Source organism: Sorex fumeus, unplaced genomic scaffold, assembly GCF_029834395.1.
Source record: "Sorex fumeus unplaced genomic scaffold, SorFum_2.1 ptg000073l, whole genome shotgun sequence".
In the NCBI taxonomy this organism is placed as follows: domain Eukaryota; kingdom Metazoa; phylum Chordata; class Mammalia; order Eulipotyphla; family Soricidae; genus Sorex; species Sorex fumeus.
The window spans coordinates 20,021,524-20,041,283 of NW_026606130.1; the positions used below are offsets into that span (position 1 = coordinate 20,021,524).

The 19,760-nt window shown below is 43.6% G+C and overlaps 1 pseudogene; it reads right to left on the bottom strand.

Moving 5' to 3' along the window:
* Positions 1-15,951: 15,951 nt before the first annotated feature.
* LOC130038193 (S-phase kinase-associated protein 1-like) lies at positions 15,952-16,850 on the bottom strand (annotated as a pseudogene).
* Between the last annotated feature and the right edge of the window lie 2,910 nt (positions 16,851-19,760).

A 19,760-nucleotide genomic window follows, 5' to 3' on the forward strand; every position in this document is an offset into this window, starting at 1 on the left:
AAAACACTTAATACAAGATTACCGCACCATATTTGATGGGGTTCAAATATGGTTTGAATCATGGGAACACCTGCAAAGATGATTAGAGGCCACGCTAAAAGCCTCTATCCCCCTTGGAGAGCCTGGCAATCTACCAAGAGTGTTCTGCCCACGCAGCAGAGCCTGGCAAGCTATCCACGATGTATTCGATATGCCAAAACAAGTAAATACAATGGGTCTCATTCCCCTGACCCTGAAAGAGCCACCAATACGGCAGTGTTAAGAAGGAAGAGGAAGGAGAGGCTGATAAAATCTCAGGGCCGAAATAGGTTGCCAAAAAGAAGAAGGACAAAAATGACTGTCTGTACTTTCAATGCACTTACACTGGCATCGGATGCATCCAACGAGGACCTGATGGTGCAAGCGCCAAAGATCAAGTATGACATCATTGGTCTAACCGAGACGAGAAGGCATTAATCACATCATGCCATTTTTGACACTGGAGAAGAACTGTTCCTCAGAACATGTGACAAAAGAGGCGTCGGTGGTGTCGGTGTTCTTGTCAACATGAACTTGGCCATAAACATTGATTCATTCAAATGCGTAACAACCCAAATCGGATGATTACACTTGACTAGATGTGGTTCACTGCCAGCAGTTTCTATCTTCATTGCCTATGCACCACACCTTCTACAAGTTTATTGTCTGTGATTTTAATGCCAAGATAGGACCGAGAAAATCAGCTGAAGAACTCCACATCAGGACCCATGGCCTAGAATGGAAAGAACAGGATGAGAGACTGTCTGAGTTCATCATGTCGACCAAGGCCATCCGTGGTAACTCACAATTCCAGAAGGCTGAATATAAACATTGGATATGGGAGTCTCCTGGTGGACAGTTCCACAATGAAATTGACTACATCATATTCAATCGACGGTTTTCCCTGACCGATGTTGCTGTTGCCCCAAAATTCCAAAGGGGATCAGATCACCATCTCCTTCGTGCAAAATTCTACTTCACAGAGAAGGGAGACATCCACGACATTGGCAACTATCGCCCAATCTGCCTGTTGTCTGTTGTCTACAAGCTGTTCACTAGAGTAATCCTGAATAGGATTGGCAGAACACTAGATGAAGGATAACCATGCAAGCAAGCCATGTTCTGAAAATGATTCAGCACCATCAACCATATCCACACGATAACCAAGCTCATTGAGGTTTCTCGGGAGTTCAAGATGCCGCTCTGTCTGACGTTCATTGATTTAAAGAAGGCCTTTGATTCTGTTGAGACTGAAGCATTCATTGAAGCACTAGACAAACAGGGCATTCAAACTCAATACATCAGGATCCTCCATGAGCTGTATTACAGATTCACTACCAGGATCTCACCATTCTACAAGGAAGTGATCATTGATGTCAAGAGAGGGCTTCAGCAGGTGATACCATTTCACTGAAACTCTTCAGTGCCACCCTCAAGAATATCATGCGATGACTGGAATGGGAAGGAATGGGAGTGAAGACAGACCATCGGCAACTACACCATCTCTGCTTCGCTGATAACATCATTCTAATAACACCAAACATCAGCCAAGCAGCACAAATGCTGGCCGACTATGACCATGAGTGTGGAAAGGTTGGACTACAGCTGAATCTTACAAAGACAATGTTTATGAGAAACAGTCTCATTCCTGACGTTCCATTCGCTCTCAACAGGATCAACATCTCTGAATGCAACAGTTATGTGTACCTCGGTCGAGAAGTCAACATGATGAATGACCTGGCACCTGAGTTGCGCAGAAGAGAGTGGCTTGGAACGCCTTCAAGAGCGCCGAAGAAATAGCTAAGAGGACGAGGAACCTCTGGCTTTGGGCACATCTCTTCGATTCCACTGTTCTTCTGAATTAACATATGCCTCAGAGACCTGGGCCGTATGAAAACAGGATGAGAACGCTATTCGGATCTCCCAAAGAGGAATCAAAAAAGCTATGCTCGGAGTACCACGCATCATTCAAATGAAAAAAAGAATCTGGAGTTCCAACCTTTGTCGACGATCAAGAATCAGGGATGCTGTCTCGTTTGCCAAGGCGTCGAAAATCAGATGGGCTGCACATGTAAATTGGATTTAGAGATGACCGCTGGACTAGAGCCATTACCGACTGGATTCCATGGGACGTCAAAAGACCACATGACCGCCCACCTACCAGATGGTGAGACTTCTTCATCAAGATCCTGAATGATCGGTTTGAGGCTGTTCATGTTCCTAGAATGAGCAGACACCATTGGGCTACACTAGCACGCAACATGGACGAATGGAGACGGTACTGGTGCCCGCTCAAGCAAATCGATGAGTAATGGGATGTCAAGTGATCAAGTGATCAAGTAAAGCCTCAAGATTCATTTAGGAGGACTTCAACTCAACAATCTATGCAATGGCAATGGAAACAAATCAATCAATCACTGCAAGAAAAATTCAACTAGCCCAAAGATGATCAGAGATAATTTTTTAAAAAAATTTATTAGTGGGGGCTGGAGCAATAGCACAGTGGGTAGGGCATTTGCCTTGCACGCGGCCGACCCGGGTTCAATTCCCAGCATCCCATATGGACCTCTGAGCACCGCCAGGGGTAATTCCTGAGCACAGAGCCAGGAGTAACCCCTGTGCATCGCCGGGTGTGACCCAAAAAGAAAAAAAAATTATTAGTGAAACACCATGAGGTACAGTTGTAGACTCACACATTTTTGTTCTTGGGTTTCAATTATAGAATGATCGAGTACCCATTCCTCCACCAGTGCCCATTTTCCACCGCCACTGATCCCAGTATCCCTCTCACCCCCATCCTCCCATCTCACCCTGCCTCTGTGGCAGGGCATTTCCTTTTGTTCTCTAGATATGAGATAATTTTGATACAGCTCAAAAATGTATCAAAGAGTACATTTGTATGTATGTACATATATATACATATATACATAACTGGAGGAGTTAAGTAATACAATCACAAGTTACAAGGACAGAACTCAGCATGTAGAGAACTGTATCAGAGATAGCGAAGACAAAATGCTACCCATCTACAATAATTAAATGGAAAAAAGAAAAAATAAATAACAAATAGAAGCAGGGATGGAGTGGAAGTATAGCAGGTAAGGGACTTTTCTTACATGTAGTTGACCCAGGTTCGATCCCCAGCATGCCAAAAGGTCCCCTGAGCACCACCAGGAGTAATTCCTGAGTGCAGAGCTAGGAGTAAGCCCTGAGCACTGCTGGGTGTGGCCAAAAATACAAAAATAGAAGACAATGTAAGATTCTTGACAAATAATAGCACAAGGAATAATCTCCTATCTATAGGAAGAACAGAAAGAGAGGAAAAAGAGAAAGGGGAAGAAGAAAAATGGAAGAAATAATAATTGAGAACTTCCCCAATCTATGTAGAAAGGTTTTCACACAGATTCATAAGGCCCAAAGAGTATCAAACAAAAGGTAAAGGTAAAGGCCCTCCCGTTGATCGTCGATTTGCTCGAGCGGGCCCAGTAACGTCTCCATTGGAGACTTTGTTGTTACTGTGTCTGGCATATTGAATACTCTCGGTAGCTTGCCGGGCTCTCAGAGAGGGGCGGAGGAATCGAACTCGGGTCAGCCATGTTGGCCGCATGTAAGGCGAACGCCCTACCACTGCGATAGCACAGCAGGTAGGGCGTTTGCCTTGCACGCAGCCAACATGGCCGACCCGAGTTCGATTCCTCCGCCCCTCTCGGAGAGCCCGGCAAGCTACTGAGAGTATTCGATATGCCAGACACAGTAACATCAAACAAAATAGACTTAAAAAAATACAACACCAAGATACACAGTACATCAAAATGGTAAAAACAAAAGACAAAGGCAGACTACTTCAAGCAGTCAGAATAAAGAAAACGTTTACAAGGGAAATAATATAAGAATCAAAACAGACCTTCCATATGACATTTTATAAGTCAGAAAATAATAGAATAACATATTCAAATAACTGACTGAAAAAACTTCCAGCCTAGAATTCACTACCCTGTGAACCTAACATTTAGAGTTGAGGGAGGGATAAGAACCTTTTCAGACAAACAAGAGTTGGCAGCATTTGTGACAACTAAACCAATCCTGCAAGAATTAATTGCCAAAAGGTCACCTATAAAAAGCAAATAAAATGAGGTAGAATGATAGTGTAATGGGTATCACATTTGCTTTGCATAGAGCCGACCTGGATTCATTTGATTCAATCCCCAAGAACCAGCATCCCACATGGTCACCCAGCTCTGCCATGAGTAGTTCCTGAGCCAGAGCCAGAATTAAGCTCTAAGCATCGTTAAATGTGGCCCCAAATCAGAAACAAAAACTAAAAATAGGAAACAGATACTTGGGGGAAAAACTTGATTTCACAGATACCTACCAAAAAAAGGCAACACAGCCCTACATTTATCAATATAAGTGAGATAAACTTTCATGTAAATAGGCATAGAGTGAGACCCATTGTAATTAGTGGTTTTGGCATATTGAATATACAATGGATAGCTTGCGAGGCTCCGCGGTGTGGGCGGAATACTCTCAGTAGCTTGCCAGGCTCTGCGAGAGGAATAGAGGCTTTTGAGGCAGCCTCTAATCGCCCTTGAAGGTGTTCCCATGGTTCAAACCATATTTGAACCCTATCAAACATGGTGTGGAAATTCTGGAATATGGGTATTAAGTGTCTTATAACGTGTCACACAGCCGCTTTGCCGCTGCACGTTCTGGAAAGCATCCTGGAGCGTGGCGGCGGCTGGGTAGTGGAGGTAGTGGAGGTCTGCCGGTGAGGTATTTATCTGGTACCAGTAGGGGTAGGGTGGGTCTTCTGTGCGCAATACAATACCTGGGTCTCTGGCGGCTGGTGGAAGCAGACAGGGCAGGGTAGGGTGGGACTCCTGGTTTTAATCCCTTCCTCACCTGTGGTTGGTGGGAGCAAGCAGAGAATCTCTGTCCCCGGGTCCGTTGAGCCTGGAGTCCAAGGTCTCAGAGTTCTGCTTATCTTGTTCTGTGGGGCTTCAGTTGTGCGTGAGTCTCGGCCCGAGCATCCGGAAAGCGTCCTGGAGCATGGCGGCGGCTGAGTAGTGGAGGTAGTGGAGGTATAGACCACATCATATTCAATCGACAGTTTTACCTGACCGATGTCGCTGTTATCCCAAAATTCCCAATGGGATCGGACCACCATCTCATTCATGCAAAATTCTATTTCACAGAGCGGGGAGAAAGGGTTGCAAAGCTTAAGAAGAGAACTCCCAGAACGACCACCAACTGGGAGCTCTTTGGCACTATTGCTGCAACATGGGAAGATGCCGTTGTTGACAGCATTGACAAGGAACATGATTGACTGGTTCAGCACCTCCATGATTGTGCGAGAAACGCCAAGACAGAGATAGCCACACACACACACACACACACACACACACAAAAGCCTGTCTTTGAAAACTCTTGAGCTTATTCGCCAACATGGTTTGGCGCATGTCTCAGGCAATAGCAAGCGAATGTCTGAGCTCGCAAAGCAGTGCAGAGATGTGATAAAGGAAGACCTCAAAGAGACAAGAGCAAAAGTGCTGGTAGATGAGGCAGAAGCCGGGAAAAGCATTCGTAATGCCCGCCTGTCCTTCGACAATTACAAGACCAAGATGACTGCCCTCCAACATCCTGATGGATCTATCACATCTTCTAGAAGGGTAATGGAGAAGATTATCCATGACTTCTACTCAGATCTCTTCGATAGCCATGTACACCTGCCCACATATCAAATTCCACAGGATGGATATGTCGTTCCCAATGTTCTCCCTTCCAAAATCAGACATGCCATTTCGTCGGTAAAGAAACAAACAGCACCCTGCCCAGACAAGGCCAGACCTGAACACCTGAAGAATCTGCCGTCAGTACTCATCAATATGCTGGCTCGGCTCTTCACACGCTACTTGTCTGAATGGAAGGTTCCGTCCCAATGGAAACCCATCAGGACTGTACTACTGTACAAGAAGGGAGACATCCATGACATTGGCAACTATCGCCCAATCTGCCTATTGTCTGTCATCTACAAGCTGTCCACTTGAGTCATCCTGAATAGGATTGGCAGAACACTAGATGAAGGACAACCATGTGAGCAAGCCGGGTTCCGGAAAGGATTCAGCACCATCGACCAGATCCACACAATAACCAAACTCATTGAGGTTTCTCGGGAGTTCAAGATGCCGCTCTGTCTAACGTTCATTGATTTAAAGAAGGCCTTTGATTCTGTTGAGACTGAAGCATTCATTGAAACCCTAGCCAATCAGGGCATTCAAATTCAATATATCAGGATCCTCCGTGAGTTGTATTATGGATTCACTACCAGGATCTCACCATTCTACAAAGAACTGATCATCGATGTCAAGAGAGGGTTTCAGCAGGGTGATACCATTTCACCGAAACTCTTCAGTGCCACCCTTGAGAACATCATGCAATGACTGGAATGGGAAGGAATGGGAGTGAAAGTAGATGGTTGGCAACTATGCCACCTCTGCTTTGCTGATGACATTGTTCTAATAACACCAAACATTAGCCAAGCAACACAAATGTTGGCCAACTTTGACCGTAAGTGTGGAAAGGTCGGCCTACAGCTGAATCTCACAAAGACATTGTTTATGAGAAACGGCCTCGTTCCTGATGCTCCATTCCCTCTCAACGGAACAACCATCTCCAAATAAAATAGTTATGTGTACCTATGTCGAGAAGTCAACATGATGAATTACCTGGCACCTGAGTTGAGTAGGAGGAAGGGAGCGATTTGGAACGCCTTGAAGAATGTCGAAGAAATAGCTAAGAGGACGAAGAACCTTTGGCTTCGGGCACATCTCTTTGATTCCACTGTTCTTCCTGCATAAACATACGCCTCAGAGACCTGGGCCCTACCCAAACAGGATGAGAACGCTATTCGGTTCTCCCAAAGAGGAATCAAAAGAGCTATGCTTGGAGTATCACGTTTAACTCAAATGAGAGAAAGAATCCGGAGTTTCAACGTCTGTCAACGGTCAAGAATCAGGGACGCTGTCTCTTTTGCCAAGGCGTCAAAAATTAGATGGGCTGGACACATAGTGAGATTTGGAGACAGTCGCTGGACTAGAGTCGTTACCGACTGTATTCCACGGGACGTCAAAAGACCATGTGGCCGCCCACCTACCAGATGGTCAGAATTTTTTCATCAAGATCCTTAATGATAGGTTTGAGCCTCTTCGTGTTCCTAGAACAAACAGACGCCATTGGGCTACACTAGCACATGACAGGAACAAATGGAGACGTTACTGGCACCCGCTCAAGCAAATCGATGACTAACTGGAAGTCAAGTGATCAAGGCATAGAGTAGCTGGAAGCATCAAGGGGAAAATCCATCTATTTGCTGCCTCCAGAAAACATGCCTGAACTCATAGGATAAATACAGATTCAGAGTGAAAAGGTGGAAACCACAAATACAAGTCAATAGCAGACAAAAAAGACTTCTGTGAGAGCCATACACATATTAGATCAAATAGTATTCAACATGAAATAAGTAGAGACAATGCTGGGCACTATTTACCACTTAAGGGAACAATAGATCAATAAATACTGTGATTAACATTTATGTACCAAATTAAGGCTCAGCTGAGTTCATAAAGCTTCTGTTCACAAACTTAAAGAAAAACACTGACAGAAATACAAGTAGTTAAAAACTTCAACATTACACTTTCTCCACTTGTCAGATCAACCATATGGAATATCAAGTAAAGAGAAAATAGCCCTAATGCAGCTAAAGCCGTATTAAGGGGAAAATTTATAGCTCTGCCAGCATATCTCAGGACGGAAGAAAGGATGCACATAAACAACTTGACTTCACAGCTCAAGATCTTAGAAAAGGATCAACAGAAGGAGCCCAAACCAGGCAGAAGGAAAGAGATCATAAAACTTAGAGCAGAAATCAATGACATGAAAACCAAAGAAACAATCTGAAAGATCAATGAAACCAAGAGCTGGTTACTCAAGAAAATAAACAAGATAGATAAACCACTAGCAACACTCACAAAGAAACAGAGAGAGAGAACCCTAATAAACCGAATCAGAAATGAGAAGGGGGATATCACAACAGAAACCAAAAAAAATCAAAAGATCATCAGAGACTACTTTGAAAGTCTGTATGCCACGAAACAAGAGAGCCTAGAAGAAATGGATAAATTCCTGAATTCCCATCATCTCCCAACGCTGAATCAAGAAGATCTAAAGTACCTGAATAGACCTATTAACATCAAGGAAATTGAAACTGTAATCAAAAGTCTTCTCAAAAACAAAAGCCCAGGTCCAGATGAATTCACTAACGAATTTTTCCAAACATTCAAAGAGGACCTATTGCCAGTCCCTCTCAAGCTTCTCCAGGAAATTAAAAAAAGAGAAACTCTCCTAAATAATTTCTATGAAGCCCATATCTCTCTAATACCAAAAGAAAACAAAGACACCACAAAAAAAAACTACAGACCGATATCCCTGATGAACACGGATGTGAAGATTCTGAACAAAATACTTATCACTTAATCACTTAACTTCCCGTTTGTCGTCGATTTGCTCGAGCGGGCGCCAGTAACGTCTCCATTTGTCCCTGTCGCGTGCTAGTGTAGCCCAATGGCATCTCTTCGCTCCGGGAACATGGAGGGCCTCAAACCGATCGTTCATGATCTTGACAAAGAAGTCTGACCATCTGGTAGGTGAGCGGCCATGCGGTCTCTTGACATCCCGTGGAATCCAATCAGTAACAGCTCTAGTCCAACGGTCGTCTTTAAATCTCATTACGTGACCAGCCCATCTGATTTTCGACACCTTGGCATATGAGACAGCGTCCCTGATCCTTGATCGTCGACGGATGTCAGAACTCCGGATTCGTTCTCTCATTTGAGTGAAACGTGATATTTCAAGCATAGCTCTTTCTATTCTTCTTTGGGAGACCTGAATAGCGTTCTCATCTTGTTTGCTTAGGGCCCAGGTCTCTGAGGCATATGTTAATGCAGGAAGAACAGTGGAATCAAAGAGATGTGCCCGGAGCCGGAGGTTCTTCGTCCTCTTAACTATTTCTTCGACGTTCTTGAAGGCGTTCCAAGCCGCTCTCTTCCTCCTGCGCAGCTCGGGTGCCAGGTCATTTCTCATGTTGACCTCTCGACCTAGGTACACATAGCTGTTGCATTCGGAGATGGTCGTTCCATTGAGAGCGAATGGGGCGTCAGGAACAAGGCTGTTTCTCATAAACATTGTCTTCGTAAGATTCAGCTGTAGTCCTACCTTTCCACACTCACGGTCAAAGTCGGCCAGCATTTGTGCCGCTTGGCTGATGTTTGGTGTTATTAAAACAATGTCATCAGCAAAGCGGAGGTGGTGTAATTGCCGACCATCTATCTTCACTCCCATTCCTTCCCATTCCAGTCGTCGCATGATGTTCTCGAGGGTGGCACTGAAGAGTTTCGGTGAAATGGTATCACCCTGCCGCACCCCTCTCTTGACATCAACGATCACTTCTTTGTAGAATGGTGAGATCCTGGTAGTGAATTCGCAATACAGATCACGGAGGATCCTGATGTATTGGGCTTGAATGCCCTGATTGGCTAGGGCTTCAATGACCGCTTCCGTCTCAACAGAATCAAAGGCCTTCTTTAAATCAATGAACGTTAAGCAGAGCGGCATCTTGAACTCCCGAGAAACCTCAATGAGCTTGGTTACCGTGTGGATATGGTCGATGGTGCTGAATCCTTTGCGGAACCCGGCTTGCTCGCATGGTTGTCCTTCATCTAGTGTTCTGCCAATCCTATTCAGGATGACTCGAGTGAACAGCTTGTAGATGACAGACAATAGGCAGATCGGGCGATAGTTGCCAATGTCATGGATGTCTCCCTTCTTGAACAGTAGTACGGTCCTGCTGGTTTTCCATTGGGACGGAACCTTGCATTCAGACAGGTAGCGAGTGAAGAGCCGAGCCAGTGTATTGATGAGTACTGACGGCAGGTTCTTCAGGTGTTCAGGTCTGACCTTGTCTGGGCCGAGTGCTGTTTGCTTCTTTACCAACGAAATGGCGTGTCGGATTTCGGAAGGGAGAACGTTAGGAACGACATACCCATCCTGTGGAATTTGGTATGTCGGCAAGTGGACATGGCTATCGAAGAGATTTGAGTAGAAGTCATGGATAATCTTCTCCATTGCCATTCTGGAGGATGTGATGGATCCATCAGGACGTCGGAGGGCAGTCATCTTGGTCTTATAGTTGGCGAAGGACAGGCGGGCGTTACGAATACTTTTCCCGGCTTCTGCCGCATCTACCAGTACTTCTGCTCTTGTCTCTTTGAGGTCTTCCTTGATCGCATCTCTGCACTGCTTTGCAAGCTCGGATGTTAGCTTGCGGTTGCCTGAGGCATGCGCCAAACCACGCTGGTGAATTAGCTCAAGAGTTTTCGAAGATAGGCGACTTTTTGTGGCTATCTCTCTCTTGGCGTTCCTCGCACATTCATGGAGGTGCTGAACCAGTCGATCGTATTCCTCGTCAATGTTGTCAACAATGGCATCTTCCCATGTTGCCGCAATAGTACCAAAGAGTTCCCAGTTGGTGGTCATTCTGGGAGTTCTCTTTTTTGAACTTTGCAGCCCTTTCTCCCCGCTCTGTGAAGTAGAATTTTGCACGAAGGAGACGGTGGTCCGATCCCGTTCGAAATTTTGGGACAACAGCGACATCAGTCAGGCAAAACCCTCAATTGAATATGATGTGGTCTATTTCGTTGTGGAATCGTCCACCGGGAGACTCCCATGTTCATTGTTTAGATTCTGCCTTCTGGAACTGTGAGTTACCATGGATGGTCTTGGTCGACATGATGAACTCTGACAGTCTCTCACCCTGTTCGTTCCATTCTAGGCCATGGGTCCCGATGTGAAGTTCTTCAGCTGATCTTCTCGGTCCTATCTTGGCATTAAAATCACCCACAATGATCTTGTAGAAGGTGTGGTCTTCTTTATAGAACTTCTCTAGCTCCATGTAGAACTTCTCGATTTCTCTTTCATCATAATGAGATGTTGGTGCGTAGACAACGAAGATAGAAACTGCAGGCAGTGAGCCACATCTATTCAAATGAAAACGTCCGATTCGGGTTGTTAGGCATTCGAATGAATCAATGCTCTTGGCCAAGTTTGTGTTGACAAGGACACCGATGCCTCCAACACCTCTTTTATCGCATGTTCCGAGGAACAATTCTTCTCCAGTGTCGAAAACGGCATGGTGAGATTCGTGCCTTCTTGTCTCGGTCAGACCAATGATATCGTACTTGATCATTCGCGCTTGTACCATCAGGTCCTCGATGGATGCATCTGATGCTAGCGTACGTGCATTGAAAGTACAGACGATCATTTTTGTCTTCCTTCGTTGTGGCAGCCTAGGTCGGCCTTGAGATTTTGTCGGCCTCTCCTTTCTCATCCTTCTCAGTGCTGCCTTGTCGGTGAAGCCTTCAGGGTCAGGTGAATGAGACCAGTTGTAGTTACTGGTTTTGGAGACCCACCCTACCCAGATAAATACCCCACTGGCAGATTTCCACTCTCGACACTACTTCCACTACCCAGCCGTCGCCACACTCCAGGATGCTTTCCGGACCCGCGCGGCCGCTTGCGGCCGCGCGACACATCATAAGACACTAAATACCCATCTTCTGGAATTGTCGTACCATATTTGATAGGGTTCAAATATGGCAACACCTACAAGGGTGATTAGAGGTCACCCCAAGAGCCTCTATACCTCTCGGAAAGACTGGCAAGCTACCGAGAGTATTTCACCCGCACGGAAGAGCCTGGCAAGCTATCCGCTGTGTATTCGATATGCCAAAACCAGTAACTACCAGAACAAAATACTAGCAAACAGAATTCAACAACTCCTCAAAAAACATAAAAATCATATGATCATATCAATAGATGCAGAGAAAGCATTTGACAAGATCCAGCACCCATTCATGATGAAACCCCTCGCCAAATTGGGGATAGAGGGGACTTTCTTCCATATAGTTAAAGCCATCTACCACAAGCCTACACCAAGCATCATCCTCAATGGGGAAAAACTGAGAGCCTTCCCCGTAAGATCAGGGACGAGACAAGGATACCCACTCTCTCCACTACTGTTCAATATAGTACTGGAAGTACTTGCAGTTAGCGATTAGGCAAGAAAAAGAGATTAAGGGCATCCAGGTAGGAAAGGAAGAAATCAAGCTCTCACTATTCGCAGATGATATGACACTATACTTAGAGAACCCTAAAACCTCTACCAAGAAACTCCTAGAAACGATAGACTTGTATAGCAAAGTTGCAGGCTATAAAATCATTACCCAAAAGTCCATGGCTTTCCTATACGCAAATAGTAAGAGAGAAGAAAATGACATGAAGAAAACAATTCCGTTCACAATTGTACATCAGAAAATCAACTACCTAGGAATTAGCTTAACTAAGGAAGTAAAGGACCTGTACAAAGAAAACTACAAAATGCTGCTTCTGGATATAATAGAGGACGCGAGGAAATGGAAATAATATCCCCTGTTCTTGGATTGGGAGAATTAATATTGTCAAAATGGCAATACTTCCCAAAGCACTGTACAAATTCAATGTGATCCCTATTAGGATACCCATGACATTCTTCAAAGAAATGGAGCGAACACTCTTGAAATTTATATGGAACAATAAGCCCCCACGAATAACTAAAGCAATTTTTGGGAAAAAAGAAAATGGGAGGAATTAACCTCCCGAACCTCAAACTCTACTACAAAGCAGTAATAATTAAAACAGCATGGTACTGGAACAAAGGCAGAGCTGCAGACCTATGGAACAGGATTGAATATACTGACATCTCCCCTCAAACATATGATCATCTAATCTTTAATAAAGCAGCAAGAAATGCGAAGTGGAGTAAGGAAAGCCTTTTTAACAAATGGTGCTGGCAAAACTGGACGGCTACATGCAAAAAAGTGGGCTCAGATCTCTGCCTAACGACATGTACAAAAGTAAGATCAAAGTGGATTAAAGACCTCAACATCAGACCGGAATCCATAAGGTACATTGAAGACAAAGTTGGCAAAACCCTCCATGACATTGAAGCTAATGGTATCTTCAAAGATGTCACGCCACTGGCCAAGCAAGTGTAAACAGAGATAGACAAATGGGACTATTTTAAACTAAGAAGCTTCTGCACCTCAAAAGAAATAGTGACCAAAATACAAATACAGTCTACAGAATGGGAAAGGATATTCGCGGAATACACATCTGACACGGGGTTGATATCAAGGATATACAAAGCACTGGTTGAACTCCACAAGAAGAGAACATCCAACCCCATCAAAAATTGGGGTGACGAAATGAACAGAAACTTTCTCAAAGAAGAAATCAGAATGGCTAAAAGGCACATGAGAAAATGCTCTACATCATTAATCATCAGTGAGATGCAGATCAAAACAACAATGAGATATCATTTCACACCACAGAGACTGGCCCACTTTCAAAAGAACAAAAGCAACCTGTGTTGGCGCAGATGTGGCAAGAAAGGGACCCTCTTTCACTGCTGGTGGGAATGCTGACTGGTTCAACCCTTTTGGAAAACAGTATGGAAGATTCTGAAAAAACTAGAAACTGAGGTCCCATTTGACCCAGCAATTCCACTCCTGGGAATATACCCCGGAGAGGCAAAAACGTATAGTCAAAGTGACATCTGCACTTGTTTGTTCATTGCAGCACTGTTTACAATAGCTAGAATATGGAAAAAATCTGAGTGCCCGATAACAGATGACTGGATAAAGAAACTTTGGTACATCTACACAATGGAGTACTATGTAGCTCTTAGAAAAGATGAAGTCATGAAATTTACATACAAGTGGTACTACATGGAAAGTATCATGCTAAGTGAAATGAGTCAGAAAGAGAGGGACAGACATAGAAAGATTGCATTCATCTGGGGAACATAAAGTAACAAAATAAGAGACTAACACCCAAGAACAGCTGTGATAAATACCAGGCTGTTCACTCCATGTCCTAAAGGCCAACCGCAAACTCTAGGGATAAAGGCAGCTCAGACAGAGAAGGGAGCACAGAATAAAGGGTGCTGAGAAGATCCGCCCAGGATGGGAGATGCATGCTGAAAGTAGACTATAGACTGATAATGATTGCCACCCAATGTCTCTTCTGCAGACCACAACACCCAAAAAGAGAGAGAACAAAAGGGAGTGCCCTGCCACAGAGGCAGGGTGGGATGGGGGATGGGGGGGTGGGAGGGATACTGGGATTGGTGGGAGTAGAGAATGGGCACTGGTGGTGGGATGGGTACTTGATCATTGTATAACTGAAACCCAAGCACAACAACTTGTAAGTCTGCACCTGTACCTCATGGTGTTTCACTAATAATAATTTTAAAAAAGAGACAAGAGCCCTAAACAAGGAGCTAGAAGAACTGAGGTCAGTCGACATATACAGCGCTCTCCATGCTCAAAAAAACTGAATACACATTCTTTTTTTTTTACTTTTTGGGTCACACATGGCAATTCACAACGTTTACTCCTGGCTCTGCACTCAGGAATTACCCCTGGCAGTGCTCAGGGGACCATATGGGATGCTGGAATTTGAACCCGGGTCAGCCCCGTGCAAGGCAAATTCCCTACCCACTGTGCTTTTGCTCCAGCCCCCTGAATACACATTCTTTTCTAGTACACATGAAACGTTCTTCAGGGTATATAATACTAGAGCATTTCTAAAATATACACAAATTTGCAAATACAGAAATTGTACAAAGTACCTTCTTAGGCCACAATGCTATGAAATAGAAGTTAAGCCCAAAAAAGATGAGGAAAGTGTCTAACACTTGGAAGCTGAATTAAACACTGCTAAACAGCTGGGTCAAAGAGGAAAACAAGTATGTGAAGGCAATCTGGCTGCAACATCTGTCACCCCATTGTCACCAGGGTTGATCTGACTGATCTGGATGGCTAGGCAGGTGTTCCCTTCCACCCTTACCACTTCTTGTGCATCCCTCCCAAAACTGTGTGCTCAGTCAAAGAGGACAACTTTATCCAAATAGATATGGACCTTTCTTCTGTCAAGAGTGTACAAGTAGCTGCGCTCCCCTGTGAAAATCTCCAAACATGCTCAAAGAGGAATAAATAAAATGATCCTTTGAAACTAATGAGAATGAAGAAACAAGGTATCATATCTATGGAACAACAACAACAACAACAAAACTGTACTAAGGGGAAAATTTGTAGCAACACAGGCCTACATTGAGAAAAAAGATGATAACCTTTCAGTATCAATATTATAAACCACAACACCCAAAAGAAGAGAGAGAGAGAAAGAGAGAGAAAGAGAAAGAGGGAGTGGGGGTGGGGGTTGGGGGGCAATAGGAGGGAAACTGGGGACACTGGTGCTGGGAAATGTACACTGGTGGAGGTATGGGAGTTGGAGTACTGTATTACTGAAATGCAATCATGAACAGTTTTGTAAGGGTCTATCTCACAGTGATTCAATTAAAAAGTTTTTTTTTAAAAAAAGAAAGAAAGAAAAGCCCAAATCAACAAACTAAACACACATCTGAAAGATCTTCAAAGGATCAGCAAGACAACCAAAAGCAGTAAAAGGAGGTAAATATATCTTTATTTCTGCTATAGTTATTGTTATAGCAGAAATCACTGTATCACTGTATCACTGTCATCCTGTTTTTCATCGATTTGCAAGTAACATCTCCATTCTTCCCAACCCTGAGATTTTGATTCCTAAAGAAAGGCCCCTAAAAAATAGCAAATAAAAAAATAGCAGAAATAAAAATATAAAAACCAAAAAGCAACCAGAGAATCAGTGAAACCAGAAGCTGATTCTTTGAAAGAACAAATAAGACAGATAAACTTTAAACTGAACTCATGAGAAAAAAAAGAAAATATTCAAATAAATAGGTCACTGAAGTCCACTAGACAATAAACTAGGCAGAAATCGCTTTACAAAAGAGGGAAAGCCCGAAATGCCACTTTCTAGAGAGAATCCACTGTTCAGTTTTATTCAGAGCAAAAAAAGAAAAGAAAAAAACCCTTTGATCATATAAGAAACTCAAGCTTTAGGTCTGGAATCTGTACTCAAACTACACATGCAAAGAGGACAATATTCGCTAATTCAATTGATTTGCTGCTGCGTTTGTCTACAGTTTGTCTAATATTAACAATTATAAACAAAGCAGTGCAACTAGTATTTGGAACAATCCTTACAGTGTTACAGTGTCAGGCAGAGCATTTCACTTCTCTTCACACCACTGGTTCTCTTTGAGTACCTGGGCTTCCTCTTCTTCAGTAAAGTCATTTTTGATGTTGAAGGTCTTACGAATCTCCTCAGGTGTTTTCCCCTTAATCATATTGGCAACAGTCTTGCATGTAACATCAAGCAAACCTTTGATGTCTAAGTAGCTTGCAGCCAGGATAAGTTCAAAAAGTGTTCCTTGGTCCACTTTCAGGAATTCTTGGTCCTAAACAGGGATATCATCTGTTAGCTTTTCTTTGTCCTCATCGTCCTCAGGAGGGGGGGGGGTCATCCTTGTGGTGGGTGCACCACTGAATAACCTTTTTAAATACTGCTGCGTTAACATTTGGGAGAAGAACTGGGTCATCATCTCCTTCATCATCCATTCCTAAATCTTCCAACATGGTTTTGATAGTTACAGACTGTTTGGCAATTTCCACATCAACTTCAAATATCTCTCCATTGGAGCTCTGCAACTTAATAGAAGGCATGACGTTCAGTCAGGAGACGGTGGGCTGGAGGTTGACGAGAACCAAGTCGCGTCAGCAAAGGGAAGAGAAAGGCAGAGAACAGGGCTCCGGCAGCCGAAGACCTCCAGAACCAGCCACCACCATGCTGAGACCACTCTCTGCACATATGAAGGTACTGGCAGAGGAACAAAGGCATGCAGGTCCCAGGACTGAGATCTCCAAGCCTACTGGGATCGGGGCTGAGAATCCTCCACCCAGATCCTCCAAATTCCAGTAGGCGGGGGTCACACCTACCAACTGGTCCCCTGGCGCCGTGGCCAAGACCCAGAGACTATAAAACCCAGCTCTTGGAAGCACGCAGCCGCATTTGTGACCGCGGATCACCTTATTATCTCATTCCTACTTTGGACAAACTGGCAGGCTACCAAATGTAACCTGCCCACACGGCAGAGTCTGGCAAACTCCCCGTGGCATAACCAATATGCCAAATACCATTAACAATGATGGGTCTCATTCTCCTAACTCTGAAAGAGCCTTGAATATGGTACTTTTTTAAAAATCTCAGGGCTAGGACGAAGGAGACGTTACTGGGGCCTGCTCTAGGCAATCAACGAATAACAGGATGGTCGTGATCGTGATCAAATAAATAGAATCAGAAATGAAAATACAGGCATAATTCTCCAAGATTTTGATCTCAAAGGAGTCTTCAATTATATGATGCCATTGGCAAAGGCAACCGAATGAAAAATAAACAAGTGGGATTACATCAGATTAAAGTTTCTGCATGGCAAAAGAAACATGGGCTAAAACAAAAACTGAATAGGGAAAAGTATTCATATTTAACACATCAGATAATGGATTGATATCTAGGATATATAATATACTCACAAAAATCAAAGATGTTTTTAACATCCAAAAACTGGGCCAGAGCAATAGTAATAGGGCAATTGCCTTGCACGCAGCTCACCTGGGTTCAATCCCCGGCATCCCATATGGTTTCCAGAATACCACCAGGAGTAATTCCTGAGTGCAGAGCCAGGAGTAACCTCTGAGTATCGCCGGATGTGACCCGAAAAGCAAAAAAAAAAAAAATCCAAAAATCCTATCAAAAATGGGAAGAAGGGGCTGGAGCAAAAGTATAGGATTACTTAGGATCTGCTTTGGGGCAGGCTTGAATGGTGGTGGGAAAATTCGAAATAATGGTGGTAGTGGGAAGGTGTAATGGTGTTGGGATTGGTATTGGAATACTGAACGTAATAAACTATTGTGAACAACTTTATAAAAAATTAAAAAATAAAAATAGATAAAATAAATAACAACAAAATAAAAGTACAGTGTAGGGTACTTGCTTTGCATGCAGCTGACCTGGGTTCAATCCTTGGCATTCATCTGGTCCCCTGAGCCCTGCCAGGAGTGATCCCTCAACCCAGAGCCAGAAATAAGCCCTGAGTACCACCAAGTATGGCCAAAAATATATTTAAATGGGGAGAAGAAATGATCAGACATTTCTTGGAGGAAGACAGGCAGATGCCAAATAGGCATATAAAAATGCTCATCATTACTTATCATTAGGGAAATCAAAATCAAGACAATAATGAGATAGCTCCTCATACCAGTGAGAACGCCACTTATAAAACATAGTGGGAACAATTTGTGTTGGTGGGGATGTGGTAAATAAAGGAACTCTCTTCTACTGCTAGTGGGAATACTGTTTGATTAACCACTGTGGAAAACAGTAAAGAGAGTTCTTATAAACTTGGAAATGAGCTGTGATTATAATTCAGAAATTCTACTTTTGAATACCTACCACCAGGTCGCAAAAACATTAACTCAAAAGGACATAGGCACATTATTATTCACTGAAGCACTTAATACAATAGTTAAGATATAGAATCAACTTAGGTGTCCAACAACAGATAGATGGTTTGTGAAGATGTGGTATACAGCTCCAAAGAGTGATGAAATCATGCAATTTGCTGCAACCTGAATGAACTGGAAAATAGCATGTTAAATGAAGTAAGCCAGAAGAAGGACATACACAGGATGATCTCTCTTATCTGTGGTATATAGAATAACTGGGCAAGGAAATGCAATGTTTTAAAGGGGTGTGCTTAGATCACCCTTGACCCCAGAGTATAGGAAGGAGGACAGAGAAGGAAACAAACTGAGAAAAGAAGGAAGATGAGAAAAGGAAGTAATGTGGGAACTGATATCTGGGACTTGGGTATACTGGTAATGTGGTGAAGAGGATTACCTATATATCCAAAGGACAGATTCAACAACACTGAAATATAAGATTCAAACTAAAACCACCAAACTTTATAATGTGTCTGTCAAGGAGGCCAGGAGGGAACATGGAAACACTGGTGGAGAGAAGTTGACACAGGTGGTGGGATTGGTGCCTAAATCCAATAAGAGCATTAATACCTAAAACTCAACTATCGATAACTTTGTAAATCACAGTCCTTTAAATAATGTTTCAAATGAGATTGCTAATAAAATTAGAAAGTTTTAAAACTGAGACTGCTGGGACCAAGAGATAGTACAGTGGGCAAGGATGTTTGCTTTGAATGCAGCCAACCAGGTTTTGACCCCCAGAATTTCATGGCTTGATCCACCAAGCACCACCAGTAATGATCCCTGAGCAAAAAAGCCAGGATTGAGCCTTGAGCACTGCTGGGTGTGGTCCTAAAATAAAAAAAATAATCATTTGTATCACTTGTCATCTCATTGCTCATTGATTTGCTTGAGTGGGCACCAGTAATGTCTCCATTCGTCCCTGTTGCATGATAGTGTAGCCCAATGGCGTCTGCTCACTCCAGGAACACGAAGAGCATCAAACCATTCATTCAGGGTCTTGACGAAGAAGTTCGGCCATCTCATAGGTGGGAGGCCAGGCGTTCTTTTGATGTCCTGTGGAATCCAGTTAGCAATGGCTCTAGTCCAGCTGTTGTCTCTAAATCGCATTACGTGTCCGGCCCATCTGATGTCGACTCTTGGCAAACG